The following is a 19,807-nucleotide window of genomic DNA, read 5'->3' on the forward strand; positions in this document are numbered from 1 at the left end:
TTTTTCAAAACGTCGTTCAAACACCAGACGACACAGAGCCAGACCAACTCATGGGCCTACGACCGAGAAGTACTTTTTTAGCACCTGTCTCACACAAATGTCTAGACACCTTTGAGACCCTCGTAAAAAACGATCTATCCAAGCTCAATTTATTTTTTATTTTATATGCTTATAAAGCGCCGGACTAGACTCCCGAAGGGGTATCTCCGCGCTATAACTGCAAATGAGAGTGAGAACAAGAGGTGTAGCCAGATGTAATATGATCATTAGTTGGTAGGAAACAGGTAGGTTTTTAGATTTCTTCTGAAGTTCATATGGTTGGTAATGGATCTTAGGTCCAGCGGTAGTGTGTTCCAGAGTGTGGGTCCAGTATGAGCCAATGCACGGCCACCCTGCCTGGCTTTCTTAACTCTGGGCACCTTCAGCAGTTGCTGATTGCTGGATCGCAGAGAACGCCCTGGGATATAGGGCTGAAAGATGTCAATGAAATATTTGGGGCCCATCCCTATTAAGCTCTTATGTATAGTACATAAGGTCTTGAACTGAACTCGCTTCTTCACAGGAAGCCAGTGTAGATGAGTCAGTAGGGGGCCGGAAGGTGTCCTAGGTGGAGCATTCATGACAATCCTTGCTGCAGTATTTTGTATAACCTGTAGTTTCTTGATTTGCTCCTCGTTAGCTCCAAGGAGCAAACCATTGCAGTAGTCTACCCTACTGATAACAAGAGCCTGGACCAGTGTTTTCCTGTAATGGTCTGGTAGATAGGGGAAAACACGCCTTAGCATCCCGATAGCCCGGAAGCAGGTACCAGCTACCTGATTGATGTGATCCTTAAAAGTGAGTTGTTGGTCAAATAGTACTCCTAGGTTTTTGGCCTTGCTATTGGGGGTAGGGACAGGACCTAGTTCTTGGGGCCACCACTCTGATGACCAAAGTGTCGTCGCTTGACCGAACAACATAACTTCGGTTTTCCCGACATTACATTGCAGACAATTTGATGACATCCAGTCTGCAATGGCACTCATGCCATCTGCAAAAGATTTTTTTATTGCAGGTGTGAAATTTTTAAAAGGAAAAAGGAGTTGGGTGTCGTCAGCGTACGACACGGGGGTGAACCCGAAAGATCTTGCTAGGTTGGCTAGGGGGGCCACATATATATTGAAGAGTGTAGGGCTCAAACAAGAGCCTTGTGGCACCCCCTTATTGAGCTCTCTGTGGGTGGATTGATGGGAGCCCAGCCTAACCTCTTGGGAACGCCCGGACAGAAAACTGCCAACCCAAATCTAAGAATAAGAACTACACTGTTAAAGAAGTCAACACCCTCAAATCCATCGCATCAAACAAAGAAGTGACTTGCGTTAAAGCCGACAAGGGCGGTGCTATCGTCATCTTAAACACCACTTACTATGAGGAGCAGGCATCCCTCCACCTCTTGGATACCAACACTTATCTAAAACTACCAAGTGATCCTACCACAGCATACAAGGAAACACTAGATTCAATCATCAGCAAGGCTCAAGACAATGAGGTCATAACCACAAAAACCACCAGATATCTCACTACTCAACATCCTAAGAGTCCAAGATTTTTCTTGGTCCCAAAAATTCACAAAAATCTCCGAGCGCCTCCATGTAGGCCTATAGTTCCACATGTGGAAGCATCCATGATCCAGTGGGTAAATTCTTGGACAAACACTTTCAACCAATTGTCACTTCTACACCCACTTTTCTAAGAGATACAACAGATTTCCTCAATAAACTTAAAACCGTGGAAATAGAAGATTTCAGCAACTTAATTCTTTGCACAGTTGATGTCACATCTCTATATACATCCATTCCCCACTCCATGGGAATAGAAGCAACAGAATACAGTTTACTAAGGACAGAATTGAACCAAGATCTGAAACTTTTTCTAATGGAGTTATTAGAATTCACCCTACTCCACAGCTATTTCACATGGAAAGATGAGTGGTTTCAACAACTGACCAGAACTTCAATGGGCAATTCGGCAGCTCCTGCCTATGCAAACATGTTCATGCACAGATTCGAACAGGATCACATTCTTGGCAAAACAACATGGAAAGATCATTTGAAAATGTTCGTCAGATTATGACGACATTTTCCTTATGTGGCAAGGTCCAGAAGATATTCTGCTAAAGGAACTAATCCAGCTCAATTCCATTGATCCACGGCTACAATTCACCTATGAAATTCAATCACATTCCATAACGTATCTCGATGTTAAGATCACCAACACCAATACAGGATTTGAAACAAGCTTGTTCCGCAAAAAAAACAATAGGAACAATACTGTACATTATTCGAGCTTCCACCCTCAACCACTCAAAAATCATCTACCATACAGTCAACTCATTCGAGCCAAAAAAATAACTTCCGATCCTAATAGATTTAATGAAGAAGCCAACATCATAACATCACGCTTCAAAGCCCGAGGGTATCCTAACCAGATCCTTGAGCAGGCCAAACAACGATGTGCTACCAAATCTAGAGACGATTTACTGAACACCTCTACTACACCTAAAACCAATGTCATTGATAGAGCGCGCAGTTCTCCCGGGTCACCGAGGTTACCAATTCTTTACACGCACTGGGCCCTGGCGTGCAAATTTTCAAATACCACACTAATAATTTGGGTGAACCGGGTGAGGATTACTTGGTTTCTCCTCCTGCACGCTGTTATGAGTAATTAAGGTTTGGTTTCACCTCTGCTTACCATGCACCTGACTTACCACAGGCACAATTCTTATGACAGATCTGGAGCTAACAGGGAAATAGCAGACAGGCCTGAGATCAGATACTCTTTATAATCAGTACAATACTTATCCACAATTTCTGTAAGATGACCACAGACACCTGAGGATGTTTAAAGCTTTATAAAAAGTTCAAAGAGAATATGACAAGGCAATAAGTGATAGGCAGAATAATGCGTCTAACATCAAAATCAACACCATAAAATAGCTATAGATTAATGCTAAGACCATTTGAGTATATGGGAAGACTAAAAGGTAGGAATTTTTAGAACAAAACTAGTCACTGCAACTTTGTACTAGAACATAGGATGTGGATGGGACCTAGAACATGTACTTAACCTAAGTGTTTTAAACTATTCTTACTAAGTTCACCGCAATCATGCTAAAGGAAAGGGAAAAATTGGAACATACTAATACAATATAACCGTTTGGTAATTTTCTAAGGGAGGGGAGAGAAGTGGAACAATTCTAAAACCAATTGCATATAACTTGTTCTCAAGGTGATAGAGCAATATCACAGGCAAGAGTGCTTTATTAAGAAAATAGAGAGGGAAGACGAGAAAGAGAGAGAGAGAGAGACGCAAACCCACGGACTGATAATTACCTAGTTCAGAATGAAGACTAACCCAGGCCACGGGTCAGTTGAAAGGACGGGGACAAGGACCCTCAGGAAGGAATGCCAGAATGCGAGCAGGTACAGCTCACGGACAGTAAGGACAGGATACCCCTCAGGATTTGGGATCAGGACTGGGCTCACCAAGGTACGACCAACACCCACAGCTTCAGAAGCAACGCCAGCGTTACCCCTCTCTGCAAGTAATCCGCCAGTAACCCCGATTGGGTTTTCTAATTCCCCAGCAAAGTGCTTCACCAGCACTTAGAATTATTTCCACCCCTTAGGAGTTTGTGGAAAGTATGGACAGAGTGCTCCGCAGCACTTCAGATTGAGCACCTATAGAGTTCGTAGGGTTAATGACAGGTCTGCTACTCGGACAAGTCGGACAATTTTCCTAAGCTAAACTAGGGCAGTTATACTGTTTTGGGGTCCCTCAGACCACCCACTAATGTTGCAAGTGACAGTTTCCCACATTATGATTGGTCAGGAGAGGTGGTGCGGTCATTACCACCTCCTAGAGTTCGGCTTTCCCATCATTATTATTCAATTTTGCACACCCGCCCCTCGGGTTCACGTTCCCAGGCATAGGAATACAGAATACAATACAAGTGTACAGCATATAGCAACAGTGTATGACAGTTCAAGGTGCAATACTGCATCTTCGGGATGGGTTCTCAGGCGCATCGAGCTTCAGGAGCCAGCTGGCTAGTTTTAGCTTCTGCGCAGTGAGGATTTTCCCAGGTCACATGACAGGGTTCAGAGGAGCCTCAGCATGGCGTCGCTCATGTATGCCCCAGCCCACAAAGACGCGGTACATGAAAAGTAAGCGAGAACAAATTAATATCACACATAAAAATGATCACACTGTATACCATGATGAAATTCTAAACATCCCTTATTTTATAATGACTATAGCATTACTGTTTAGTGCGAAAAGACAGATAGGCTGAAGCAGCGGTAGCAAGCGGAGAGCGTGGTGAGAGACAAGCGGCCATGTTTGCAACAGTGCGCATGAGCACAAATTCCCTCCAGAATGCGAGTGCGTCACATCACATGGGTATGACCGACGCATGCGCAGACTGAATTTCAGCGAAGCAGCCGTTTTTAGTGCAAGCTTCGTTAGTATGAGAAAAGACATACAAGCAAGCATCCTGGGGACACCCGCGTGTTTGGGAAAACACTTAATAAATGACGAACAATAGTGTTAATGTGATTAGACGGTTTAGGCAAGGGTTTTGTATGAGAGCAGGGCGCTTACACGCGAATCCCAGCTCCATCAATCCCCTCTTTGATGATATTTACTATCATCACCACATAGAAGGAAACAGATGCCAACTTTTCTCATTCATCCACATCACTCATTTGAATTTCAACAAATTTATTGTTGAGTTTTCTTTCAGCTTCCCTATGAGAGTGGTGATTTTTCGCCTTTTTGTAAATTGCACTCTTTAATTCTTCTAATTCTAGTTCATCAATATTTCTTTTCACCCCCCTCTGATTCACAGTATATTTCTTTTTGCATGTCTGGCATTTGCAGCAGATAAAAATGATCAATACAACTACACCTATTACAACTATTGGCATCAGTATTTTCCACAAAAGATTTCTACCTAGGTTAGTAAACCAACTACCTATAGAGGAGAGACCTCCAGTCAGTCTCGTCCAGGCACTGTCAACCTCCAATGGTTTGAGTTCTTTTTCCAAATTAGTTATGTTTTTCACATATTGTTTTAGTTCGATACTTTTATCAGGAATGTAAGTGCAACAATGTTGCGCTTTCAGCATTCTACAGACTCCGCCCTCTTTTGCTAATAGGGTGTCAAGGGCAAGACGGTTTTGCAAAACCATTGATCTGATCGCAACCATTTCGGTATTGACCATCAGGAATCCAGCAGCAGTGTCCGTTGATAACCGGTCCACTACTGTAGACAATTTGCAGATTCTATGGGTGTTCAGAACTACCCCCATTCCAGGTATCAGTGCACTAAAAATATCACCTATAATTTCACCTACACTTTCACGTTTACTACGCACTAAGCCATTAGTCTCTTCATCGCTTCCAGCTGCATTATTCACATGGTATATTTTCGGGAAAACAATGCCAAAGTAGCAGCTTCCATACCAGTGATCCGGCAATTTGAAATAAGCCTTGTTCCCACATATATAATATATTCCGGGAAACACAGGTTCTGACCCATTTTTGAAACCCCAACCTCCAATTACCTTGTAATTATGTTCACACTCGCTGGAACCGATGAATACATTGTTATAGTACTCTGTCTTTTCCCTATGGATACAAAGTTTCCCCTTTCGTTCAAAATCCAGCAACAAGGCAGGACTAGCTTCGCCTGGCGAGGTGTTATCCATGTGCTCAGCCCACCTAGGGACTCTATCCTTTTCGTCATTTGCCTTCTTCTGAAACTTTTCTCTCCTTCTGTCTGCCATCTTTATGAACATCTTTTCCTGCTCTTGCAGAGAACAGGTCAGATTAGCTTGTCTTGCTTCATCTAAATCTATGTTACCTATAGTCAGAAAATATTCTCCCATATAACGGGTCACGTCACTTTTAGTATGTACAAGGTTCAAGTGTCCTCTAATAGGAAGTTCAGAAAATACTACGTCAGCATTTGAATAATAATACTGCAAAGTGCTCCTATAAAACAAGCTAGCTAATATACTACAGGAAATTCCATAGGTTAAAGGTAGATGGTGATATGTCACACCTTCAGCCACTGAAGTTGGTAGCTTCATGCAGACATAACAGTCCTCTATTTCCATAGCTTCTACATAATGCACTAACAAGTTAGCAAAAACATTTAGATGCGTCTTGTTTCTCATTTTGTGAAAGTGTAGTCCATCCTCATCTGATGCTTCTAAATTAGGTCGTGTGTGTGTCAGTCCTACTCGTTTGTCGCGTCTTTCTAGGCTTCGTGGTGTTTCTGCAGTCTGTACAACCCCTACGTCTACTGCTTCGGGTTCAGTAGGGGACAAGTTGGGATTTTTACTTATCATAAAAGGTAGAAAAACTGTTAGTCCTATCCACATTACTATTAACATTGCTATACTACACAAGCATATTTTACAACAGGTTTTAAGACACCCACACCGGGATCTCCCAGAGACATTCGGATCAGACATTTTTAGCTTACAGGTGGCTTTTGCTACTCCTCTTCGTTTCTTTGCACCAAAGGCTCACTTCGGGGCTCTCTCAAGGAGGGTCTTCGTCAGAACTCCGATCAGCGATGGACTCTTCGTCACTGTTGCCACTGTTGCGTGGTTCGTCTATTTCCTCCAACACAAAGTAAGTCCACTCAGGGCTCCGATACAGTCGGTTCTGTTTCTTTAGTCTGTCGCTCTTTCTTAGCGATTTGCCTTGGGCTGCCTTTCTTTCACTTTCAGCCCTTTTTCTGTCTTTCAGTTTTTCTTCGACTGTCTTTAGTCTGAGCCTCAGTCTCTTGACGTATCGGGGTGCACTTCTGCCTCCGTGCCTCCCAGTCGTTGAGGAAACTTGGCCTTCTTCGTGCACTCTTTTTACTTTTTGATGTGGCACCTCTGTTTCCCTGCCTGTCTGACTTGTTCCAGGTCTTTCGTCTATTTCTTCTGCCTGGTCCCTAGTCTGTCCTTGCTCAGATTCAAATCGTACTTGCTTTTTATTTCTGGTTACTGTTGTTTCTGTTGTCTGAGCACTTTGATCTAATTCTATCTGTTCCTGTTCATGCTCTTCGAACTCTTCGCTTTCTTCTGCATGAACGTCAGCTCTAATTTCTAACTGTCCCTCTCCAATTTCTGGAGTTCCAGGAGGAGTTTCGATGTCTTGATCTGACCCTACTTGGCCTACGTCCTGATCAGGTGTGTTGTGATTTTCGTTGACCTGACCTTCTTCCTCTATTTCTAACTCACCTGGACTATCCCACTCACTGTCTAAGTAGGAATATTTCCTGGTTCGTATTGGGTCATGAACCTGGTCGTCGGCGGGGTACCATTCAACGTCTCGACTTGTGCTCGGCAGTTCGATGTCAGCTAGCTCCGGACTCTCTTCCTCGGAAGCTTCTTCAGCTGCGCTGCCTTCAGCTCCAGTCGCGTTTTCTCCAGTTACCCGCTTTGTGTGGCTGGCGTGGATCCACTTCGGTACACCAGCACACTTTACAGCAGTTGTAGTGACGAGGATCACTTGTCGTGGCTTTCCCCACCTTGGTTTCAGGCAACTGCTCCGGGTGTGTTTCTTTAACGCCACCCAATCTCCTGGTTGCAGTTTATGTGCCGGAGTCTTTGGCCACTCGTCTTCAGTCTCTCCAATCTGCTGAGAGAGAGAACGCACTTGGTCACCCAGCTGCTTGCAGTATTCTAATACCATATCATCAGAAATGCTTAGCAGTTTGTGTCCGGGTACCCATGCCTGTCGCATCACTCTTCCCATCAACACTTCATGGGGACTTAGGCCAGTTTTTCTGTTCGGGATACTTCTCAAACTCATCAGCACAAGGGGTAAAGCCTCTATCCAGTTCATCTTTGTGGAATCACACATTTTGGCCAGTCTGGATTTCAGGGTGCCATTTATTTGCTCTACTACCCCAGAAGCCTCTGGATGGTAGGCACAGTGCAGTCTTTGCTTCATTTTGAATGCTTTACAGAGTTCTTCTAGGACATCGTTGGCAAAATGCCCACCTTGGTCCGTTTCGATTGTCTCTGGAATTCCATACCTAGGTATCAACTCCCTGAGCAATAACTTGGCTGTGGTGAGAGCATCATTTTTCTTCGCTGGATATGCTTCCACCCACCTGGAGAATAGGCAAACTATGACTAGGATATATCTATACCCTTTACATTTAGGCATTGTTATGAAGTCTGCCTGCATTCTGACAAAGGGACCTATTGCCTTTCCGATATTACTCTGTTCTACCACAGTCCTCTTTCCTGCATTGAACTGCTGACACACTAGGCACCTCTGGCAAAGCTTTTCCGCCTGGTTCCTGAATTTTGAATTACAGAACACCTTGTCAAACACCCGACACATTGCGTCCCTTCCCATATGTGTTGGCTCATGTATCATTCTGACCATGGGGTCTATCAGGCTGTCAGGCAATACAGGCACCTCAGTCGAGTTTACCACCACACCATCATCTCTCAGTTTGCATCCCTCTGCTGCCCACCTTCCTTTCTCTTGTCTGTCTGTTGCCTGTTGCAAATCCTTTAATTCCTCCCACGTTGACACATTCTCAAACAACATAAGTTGGCAGCTGGTTCCATCCCACAACGCAATTTGGAGTGACATATGGTATCGGGCACAAAACTGTGCAATTTGGTCAGCGTACCTATTACCGGCAGTCACGTCATCATTTCCAGATTTGTGGGCCGCACACTTGACCACAGCCAATTCTTTGGGCAATTGGATAGCTTCCAGTAAGTTATGCACCACCTTTCCATTTCTGATAGGGGGGTGCCTGAGGACGTCATGAATTCTCTTTGCAGCCACAATTGGCCGAAGTCATGAACAACCCCGAAACAGTACTGGCTGTCTGTGTAAACAGTTATTCTCTTGTTCTTACCCCTCTTACATGCTCTGGTTAACGCGATGAGCTCTGCCACTTGTGCAGATTTCACCTCGCTCAGGTAAGATGCTTCTATGGTTTCTGTCAATGTAACCACAGCATAGGCAGCACTCAGACTCCCACTCTCATGTCTTAAACACGAGCCATCCACGAACATTGTTTTATCCCCATCAAGTAACGCTATTTCACGGATGTCCGGACGGGGCTTGGTACTGAACTCAGTTAGATCGATGCAATTATGTTCCCCTTCCTCTTCAATTTCTACATCCAGAGGGATAGGTAACAGAGTCGCAGGGTTTAGGACATTGCACCGGGAAATAGTGACATTTTCGGCACCAATCAAAATCCTCTCATACTTAGTCAGCCGACTAGGTGTGAGGTACTGGGTCTTAGTTCTAGTCAGTAAGATGACAACAGAATGAGGAACATATACAGTGACGTGATGTCCCATGACAATGTTCTCACTCTGTTCCAGACTGACGCAAGTAGCAGCAACTGCTTTCAAGCATCCAGGTAATCCAGCAGCCACCGGATCTAGGGTGGCCGAAAAATAGGCCACTGGTCTTCTAATTAGTCCGTGCTCCTGGGTCAGGACTGAAAGAGCACAATTCTCTCTTGTGTCACAGAATAGCTCAAAGGGCTTGGTGTAGTCAGGCATACCCAATGCAGGAGCGGAACATAGACAGTTTCTCAAAGTTACCCAAGCGTTCATGCTCTCACTGTCCCAACTGACGGGGTCTTCTACGCCTTTCTTTGTCATTTTTATCAGGGGTCTGGCTAGAGCTGCGAATCCTACAATCCATTGTCTGCAGTAACCCACGACTCCCAAAACATTCTCACCTCTTTCTGAGTTCTGGGCAGTTCCATTGCTTTAATTATTTTGATTCTTTCTGTAGTAACTTTCCTGATTCCTTTTTCGATCTGGTGCCCCAGATACTTCACTGAATTTTTACAAAATTGTAACTTGTCAGGTGACACTTTATGTCCTCCCTTTCCTAGGTGATTCAACAAGGCAATGGTGTCAGTGACGCAGTCAATTTGGGTTTTAGATGCCACTAACAGGTCATCTATGTACTGCACCAAAACAGACTCTCTTGGCAGCACTAGGGATTCAAGGCACTTTTTTAATATCTGGTTGAAAATCGATGGACTTTCGGTGTACCCCTGGGGGACACGATTCCAGACATAGATATGACTGTCAAATTCAAAACTGAAAAGGAACTTGCTTTCTGGATGCAATGGGATGGAAAAGAATGCATGGCACAGGTCGATGACAGTGAACCATTCTGCATTCCAGGGAATCTGATATAGTATCACGGCAGGGTTGGGCACAACAGGGCAGCAAGGCACAACAATTTGGTTTACCTTGCGTAAATCTTGCACCACCCGGTACTTTCCACTAGGCTTTTTGATCCCAATGATTGGTGAATTACAGGGACTGCTCATCACTTCCTCTATTATTTCTGCTTCGAGTAGCCGGGTAATTTCAGTCGCTACTCCAGCTTTTACTTCTGCACTCATTTTGTACTGTCTGGTTTTGGGGTATACAGCATTTGTTTTTATTGCTATCTTAACTGGGTCCACATTTGCCATTAAACCCACATCCTTTCCGGTGAAATCCCACACCTCTGGAACTACTCTTAACTGGAGCTCTTCAGGTAAATCCTCAACTGTTAAAGGTTTGATATCAGAATCTTGTCTGACTAACATCAGCTTGTACAAACCATCTTCATCGGGTGTCTGAATTTCGACGCCTTTTGGTGTGCAATAGATGGTACAATGCATCTTGCACAACAAATCACGTCCTAGCAGGTTCACAGGACTGGAATCACAGACCACAAATCTGTGCATTTCTTTGAAATTTCCTATAGAAACTTCCATTGGTTCAGTTACTGGAGTACTTATTATTTGATTTGAGACGCCCACTACTTGGATCGCTTCTCCCGAGAGGGGTAGGTTAGGAACATCCACTGTTCTTACAGTAGATCTGGTAGCACCAGTGTCCAACAGAAAGGTGACGTCTTTTCCCTCAACCTTTCCTTCAATGTATGGTCCAGTCTGGTCTACCGGTAAGGAGGCGCCAAGCACGCACTCCTCATCCTCCCCTCTCAGGCCCCGTCAATCTTGATCTTCACAGAGGAAGGTATCATTTAACAAATACTGTGGAATGATTGCGTTTCTTTCACTCTCGACTTCCCATACTTCCGCCCTCTCATTCTGCTGACCCTGACCCTTAAAATTCTGTCTAGGAGCGCGAGGTACGGGAGGTAATTTTACCTGTTGCTGGTTCTTTCTTGTCCCCTCTTTCGGCACCTGTGGATTTAAACCATTTACAGGGGCATTACCGGCCTGCAGGTGTGGACACTCGTCTCGCCAATGCCCTATCTGGCCGCACCCATGGCACGGAAACTTTTTCATGGCTTCTTCCCGACTCATTTTAGCTCGGGGCTTTCCTCCTCCCCCAGCAGTGGCATTCTGAGCATTATTACTAGAAGTCAATTTACTTAACTGTTTTTCCTGCTGTTCGGCTAATTTCACCTGTGCCCACATTACTTTCTCCTTGAGGGCTTTCTTTTTATTTTCGATTTCATCTTCACAGTATTTTGCATATTTCAGGACATCATCTATGGGCTTTCCCTGCCAACTGATTTTATTATCTCGAATCCATTGTGAAATTTCAGGCCTTAATCCTAGCACAAATCTGTAACTGAAATGGGTCATGTCTTTCATGTCTACATTGTCGATTCCACTGTAAGTTTTAAATACCTGCAGTAACCTTTCATAAAATGAATGCACCGTTTCATCACGTTCCTGGGTGGTTCTATCTATTCTGGTCCAATCTGTCTCCTTTGCGGGCACCTTTTTCTTGAGGTATTGTATGACCTGATCATACTTCCTCATTACTTCAGGTGCGGGAGCTCCTGTTTTCTCATCTCTGGGGAATTCCTCACTGGGCCAATCAATTTCAATTTTACAGTCGGTCCACAAATCTACAGGGACCACAATGTCGAAAAACCCATCCAGGTCTTTCAGGAGACACTTCTGAACTTTTATGAAGCGTTCTACCTGCCTGTACCAATCAACAGGCTTCTCCCGCAATTTCGGGAAGTCATTTGTAAATGACACAATATCCTGTCGAGACCAAGGGACATGGACATACTTCCCTCCCGGGACCTCTCTCATGGGGCACAATTTTTCTGTTGGTGTCACTTCCTTTAACACAAATTCTGAAGCCTGTGATTTAGCCCTGCTGTCTTCTTTTTTCTTTGGCCACCGGGTTCTCCATTTTCCCACCTCGCCCCATTTCTGCAAAAGCTTCAATAATTCCTTTACTTGGATCTGTTTTCCCATCACATTTAAGCTTTCTAAATCTTTGTCTGAAAAATCTACTCTGTAGGGTTTCTGAAGAATTTTGGAGCGACTAACATCAATTCCCATTTCTGTGGCTGTATCCATTATCCTTTCATGGAGCAACCTAGCACTCCGGGTAAGATTTTTACTGATAAACAGTAATTCTTCTTCATTATATGAACTTAGGCGCTCAACTCCTACATTTCCAGCCATCATTTCTTCTATTTCTATTCTTAATTTATATATTTCCAATGCTTTAGGTTGGGGAGTGGTCTCCTTCTCCAGCTCCTTTGTCCATCTGTCCAATTCTTCTGGGGAAACTACGGTGGCACTCCTAACCCCAGATGCACCTTCAATCAACACCTCCTTTGGTCTTGTCTGGCTTCTTGCCCCCGATGTACTAGTTCTAGGCTCTCTAATGGGCAAATCCATCAGAACCACAGATTCACACTCACTCTCTTGATCCTCATCTATGAATACTTCCTTCCTCGGGGACGGGATGCTAGGAGTAGGCAGTATTGGGGTGATAACAGGAGGATGGGGACTAGTCAGGTCATTTCTATACAGTGGAATAGCTGGACCAATAGTTACTGGAATAGTCAGGGAATCAGGATGGGGATGTATCTGGGCAATGGTTCGAACTAAATCCTCTCGCTGTCTAGCCAGGGCTTCTTTCTCTTTTTCCCGCAACACTCTTTCTGCAGAATTGTCATGCAATACCTGAGGTACCAAGGAAGGATAAATACTTGGGGCAGTCGGAGTGACCAATCGGGGTGGACCTTCTCCGAACGGTTGATAATTTGGGACCGTGGATCTAGGTCTGCAAAACCCATCCCCCTCACTGACTTTACTGTCTGTACCTGTTCCATCTGTATCGCTATCCCTCCCACATCTGGAATATTTGGCAAAGGGATTTGGAGAATGCACAGGCTCTGACTCTGCAACATAGGGAGGTGGATTTTTCATTAACAAATCTTCCAGGTGCTCATCTTCTGAGTCCCCTACGGGCATTAGGTGATGGGTCTTTTCTTTAAATTTTCCTTTTCTCTCTTCTAATACCCCATCATAGGAAATAGTCCTTCAGTCAACATAGATTGCCTCCACTGTTTCATTTTCTGCTCTTTGGTCTGCGCTTGAACCCTCGGATACCATTTACTCACTCCCTTATCCATCCGGGGTTTATCTCGCTCTGCAGCCTCAATCTCCCATTCCTCCAGGGCTTCGTACTGTGTCAACCTAGGTCTAGGGTGTAATTCATTCATGCGGGTCCTTAAGTTAAACAGAATCCGACCATTAAATGTACCTTCAACAGGAAATGCTAGGACTCCGTCATCTGCAGTATACTTTGCCCAATTTTCTAACCAGACACAAGTGTGGTACCCTTTATCAAACAGCATGAAGGAGGCAGGGGTATTTGGCGGGGGAATGAGCACGCCTTCCCTCGTTCTAATGGGCTTGTCAGTTTTGAAAAAATTCCTTATTTTATCAGAGAATGACAGTTTCCTCTTTACTCCATACATCATGTGCGGTCTACCTCGTATAAGCTGCTCCTTATGAAATCCGAGGTACTTTGGATTTGGTATGAAATCTGGATACCACATGCAACTCTCCAGACTCGCTTCTAACTCGGCTTGATTAATTTTGTTTACCTTTGTGCTTCCAATGCTAGCGCGACTTATATTTCGCACTACCCAATCAGATCAGAGAATACAAACACCCTTAACCAATGGGTGCGCGGCCTTTTCGCAAGACAGAGTCTCACGCTTCGGCACTCACCCCTCCTTTACAAATTCAGCTCCACTACACACCCGCTGTCTTGACCAATACCAGCGCGGCACGGAGTGACGTCAGAGCAGCTCTCCGACTGACTCCCTCCTTCACAAGGTAACGGAAACTTTTTACTCTCTCTAAAGTGCAAGTGCAAGTCTTAGTCAACAACACACAACGTTTGCCACTATGTCTGCGTGTTCTAAAGAGATAAAAGAATTTTCTTTCACTACTAGTAAACCACTTCTGTCTACTTTTCATTCACCCTGGATAGACTTCTTTGCCTGTCCCTTCACACTAGTAACATAGAACCCGTTATTCTTCTGACTCATCCACCTTAGTCGGGGATATGTACTGAACCAGGATTTCACCAGCGAACTATCTTACTTACCAGACAAGCCTCGGAGACCCTACTACTCCTTCCGTATGCGACCCTTACTAGGTGATATCGCAATGAAAGTTTTATAAAGGACTCGTAGCTATCATTCACTCCAGAAAACAAAGGTCCTAATTAGTGCTTCCAGTTATCCTCAACCTTGCACTAATACCTCAAACCTAGTGACTTCAACAGCTAACCGGATTCTGCTCACCGTTAGCTAAATACTTCCCCGGGGATTCGGACTACACTGAACATTCACAAACAATGGTTAATATAACATTTATAGCAACAATGCAAAAAAAAAAATCATATACATTTACATATAAATCCTTAAAACATTTCAAAATATTTGAACCAATACAATAGAAAATCAGCAGCACTTTTTATCTTCACGGTTTGTTTATGACCTATCCTGTCTACCTAATCTAACTAGTCCAAACCATCCTCTGCTACCAGAAAATTACTGATAGAGCGCGCAGTTCTCCCGGGTCACCGAGGTTACCAATTCTTTACACGCACTGGGCCCTGGCGTGCAAATTTTCAAATACCACACTAATAATTTGGGTGAACCGGGTGAGGATTACTTGGTTTCTCCTCCTGCACGCTGTTATGAGTAATTAAGGTTTGGTTTCACCTCTGCTTACCATGCACCTGACTTACCACAGGCACAATTCTTATGACAGATCTGGAGCTAACAGGGAAATAGCAGACAGGCCTGAGATCAGATACTCTTTATAATCAGTACAATACTTATCCACAATTTCTGTAAGATGACCACAGACACCTGAGGATGTTTAAAGCTTTATAAAAAGTTCAAAGAGAATATGACAAGGCAATAAGTGATAGGCAGAATAATGCGTCTAACATCAAAATCAACACCATAAAATAGCTATAGATTAATGCTAAGACCATTTGAGTATATGGGAAGACTAAAAGGTAGGAATTTTTAGAACAAAACTAGTCACTGCAACTTTATACTAGAACATAGGATGTGGATGGGACCTAGAACATGTACTTAACCTAAGTGTTTTAAACTATTCTTACTAAGTTCACCGCAATCATGCTAAAGGAAAGGGAAAAATTGGAACATACTAATACAATATAACCGTTTGGTAATTTTCTAAGGGAGGGGAGAGAAGTGGAACAATTCTAAAACCAATTGCATATAACTTGTTCTCAAGGTGATAGAGCAATATCACAGGCAAGAGTGCTTTATTAAGAAAATAGAGAGGGAAGACGAGAAAGAGAGAGAGAGAGAGACGCAAACCCACGGACTGATAATTACCTAGTTCAGAATGAAGACTAACCCAGGCCACGGGTCAGTTGAAAGGACGGGGACAAGGACCCTCAGGAAGGAATGCCAGAATGCGAGCAGGTACAGCTCACGGACAGTAAGGACAGGATACCCCTCAGGATTTGGGATCAGGACTGGGCTCACCAAGGTACGACCAACACCCACAGCTTCAGAAGCAACGCCAGCGTTACCCCTCTCTGCAAGTAATCCGCCAGTAACCCCGATTGGGTTTTCTAATTCCCCAGCAAAGTGCTTCGCCAGCACTTAGAATTATTTCCACCCCTTAGGAGTTTGTGGAAAGTATGGACAGAGTGCTCCGCAGCACTTCAGATTGAGCACCTATAGAGTTCGTAGGGTCAGTGACAGGTCTGCTACTCGGACAAGTCGGACAATTTTCCTAAGCTAAACTAGGGCAGTTATACTGTTTTGGGGTCCCTCAGACCACCCACTAATGTTGCAAGTGACAGTTTCCCACATTATGATTGGTCAGGAGAGGTGGTGCGGTCATTACCACCCCCTAGAGTTCGGCTTTCCCATCATTATTATTCAATTTTGCACACCCGCCCCTCGGGTTCACGTTCCCAGGCATAGGAATACAGAATACAATACAAGTGTACAGCATATAGCAACAGTGTATGACAGTTCAAGGTGCAATACTGCATCTTCGGGATGGGTTCTCAGGCGCATCGAGCTTCAGGAGCCAGCTGGCTAGTTTTAGCTTCTGCGCAGTGAGGATTTTCCCAGGTCACATGACAGGGTTCAGAGGAGCCTCAGCATCACGTCGCTCATGTATGCCCCAGCCCACAAAGACGCGGTACATGAAAAGTAAGCGAGAACAAATTAATATCACACATAAAAATGATCACACTGTATACCATGATGAAATTCTAAACATCCCTTATTTTATAATGACTATAGCATTACTGTTTAGTGCGAAAAGACAGATAGGCTGAAGCAGCGGTAGCAAGCGGAGAGCGTGGTGAGAGACAAGCGGCCATGTTTGCAACAGTGCGCATGAGCACAAATTCCCTCCAGAATGCGAGTGCGTCACATCACATGGGTATGACCGACGCATGCGCAGACTGAATTTCAGCGAAGCAGCCGTTTTTAGTGCAAGCTTCGTTAGTATGAGAAAAGATATACAAGCAAGCATCCTGGGGACACCCGCGTGTTTGGGAAAACACTTAATAAATGACGAACAATAGTGTTAATGTGATTAGACGGTTTAGGCAAGGGTTTTGTATGAGAGCAGGGCGCTTACACGCGAATCCCAGCTCCATCATCATCACCATGGTTTCTAAATACTCCACAGCCAGCCGTAAATTCAAACAAATTATCAAAAAACATTGGGATATACTCAGAGTTGAACCAGACTTCAACAAAATCTTCGAGACAGAACCTATCTTTGCTTATTCCCGAGCTAAAAATTTGGGGGAACTCATTAAACATCCCAGAGTCACAAGCCAAACGTTCAAAGGTACTAATCCTTGTTGGAATTGTAACCACTGTAACAGTGTCATAAAAGGCACAACTGTTAGCCATCCCATGAAAGGGCATCAAATCAAGATCAGAGCCACAGCTACGTGTGACACATCCAACTTAATTTATATGTTGAAGTGCCCATGCGGCAAAATTTATGTTGGACAAACCGAGAGAAAACTCAAAATAAGACTAACGGAACACAAGTCCAACATAAGAACTAAACAAACTAAATCTACAATAGCTCAACACTTTCTTGAAGTGGGTCATGGCATCAGCCAATTGCGTTTTTGCGCATTGGAAACTGTTACTAAAGAATCAGACAAAGATAATCACAATGAACTTCTAAAACGTGAAAATTATTGGATTTTCACACTGTCCAGCATGAAACCATACGGACTCAATGATCGAGTGGAATATTCATGTTACTTGTAAACCCTTATTGGGTTTTTCCTGAGTGCGACTATTGGGTAGCCCTGTACATGTGATCTTCACTTATGTTTCACCTATTCACCGCAGCAGCTATTACATCCACACACACATGGTTATGTTCCTTTATTATTTATTTTTTAGTTTTGCATATTTTTCTGTCTATAATCATCAATTTTCTAAATTCACTCGCAGCGATGTTCTTTTTTCTGATATTCGTGATTGTCATTGTTCACTGCTCACATAGTTTTGGTATCCTTCCCCATTTCCAACATGTCCGTTTTTTGTCACACTTTCAACCCAGATTACGTTTCGAAGTCCTTTTTTCTGTTTGATTAGCTTTCACCGCGTCACATTAACGTCACGTGTAACCTAGCAACCACTAATCTCTAAATACTTCCGGGATTTGACTACACGTCCTGACCCTGCACATGAATGCGGTATCTTTATTCAACTTCCCCGTGCACGCCACAGTAGCTTTTTACTAACTCGCACTCGTTTACTTTACCTTCGGTAACATCGGCACGTTATTAATCTTTATTTTTCACCCGCATGTTTTACTCGCGTGCACTCGTGCTCACGCGATCTTTGGGTTAAATTTCCACCGCTGTTTTTCTAAACTGAGCCAGTCACGTTCTCATGTATAATGTATCCGGCACCCCGGTTCTTAAACTGAATCATGCACCGCTTTCTTTACTACTACTTTTTCACGAGAACACTCTTTTTCTGAATATAGCTCTGTGACGTATTTAATACGAAGGTCATTTTCTCAAACACACCCCGTTTTTTCTTCTTCATTGACAGATATTTATCCCCTGGAAGAAGGCATCTAGGTAATGCCGAAATGCATTGGGATTTATATGAGTGCATCTTTGAACAATGAAAGATTTCTTTGAACTAATGATTTCCTTGTGAATACAACAAGGTGAATGAATAAATAAAAACAAGCATTGTTAAAACATTCGATTTTCATCGTGGATATTGGTGAAACCTTTATATAAGGACTAGCGAGGAGCCCGGGGGACACTTCTCACTTTATGAGCAGTGCTACCTTTAGCATTTTCTACGCCCCCTGTTGGAGGGTGATACTCCGGAGCACCTCACAAACTTTGAAATGATCAACAACAGCGCTGTGCGTCCATCTATACCCCATTTAGACATACATGGACCTCATGAAGATGGGTCACTTAATCACAAAAGGCCATAACCCTTGCATACTCAGTCCTGTGACCTCAACAGATTTGACTCCCCCACAAATGATGGGCCCAGAATGTGAGTGATGATGTCATGGGTGAATCAGGCACCATGGGGCAGATTTACAATAACTGGTCAGACCCTCCAGGATTTCACAATTTCGCAGTTTGCCACGAAATCAGCACTTTTGTAAAAATGCAGCGATTTTTACAAAAGTGCCTGTGAAATCGGCACTTTTGTAAAAATGCCGCAATTAAAAAGGCACACTGTGGTGTATATGGACTGTACAGGGCAGAGTGCATTTTGGGAGTTGTAGTTTCTTCATGACAACTGTGTAAATGAGCCACACTTGTGCATTCATATTGAATTCTGCTATGCCAGCACCACTACCATTCAACCAAGGATATCAAACTGATGTATGCATTGGATGAGCAATGGTACAGACACTGTCCAGTGTGTGCATGGCAGGTCAAAGGGTTTTGGATGCTGTGACTTGCATTGCATTTGTAGAGTTTGGGTTCTGATTGAGACAGATCATCATGTGCCAGGGAGTCAAGACAGAATTTGAGATCCTTGCATCACTCTTAAGTTTTCCTAAATTTGCAATGTGTGTCCACTGACAGACGTCTCACCCTCAGTGGCCTGTATGACATTTCACATGTACAGGTAGCTGTCACAACCACCCACCACTGTTCACTGGTGTACTGCACTACCTTTTAAGTCAACAAAGCCAATATGTGACACTGGATTGCCCGATGATGTGTGGGGACGGCAAAAGGCTATACTCACAATGTAACTAGAGAAGTAGCCCAGACCCTATGTGGATGTGTGACCCATATTCGGCATTTGTCTTGTCCCATACAATGCTACAAAGCAGATGACACTTGTCCAGACGTTAAATAGCTGCAACTCCATATCAATGGCCAAATTCAATTAAATCTGGACTCTTCATGTTCTCCTGTGGTGGACTGGTTTTGGA

Source organism: Lissotriton vulgaris, chromosome 11 (genome assembly GCF_964263255.1).
Source record: "Lissotriton vulgaris chromosome 11, aLisVul1.2, whole genome shotgun sequence".
NCBI classification, from domain to species: Eukaryota; Metazoa; Chordata; class Amphibia; order Caudata; family Salamandridae; genus Lissotriton; species Lissotriton vulgaris.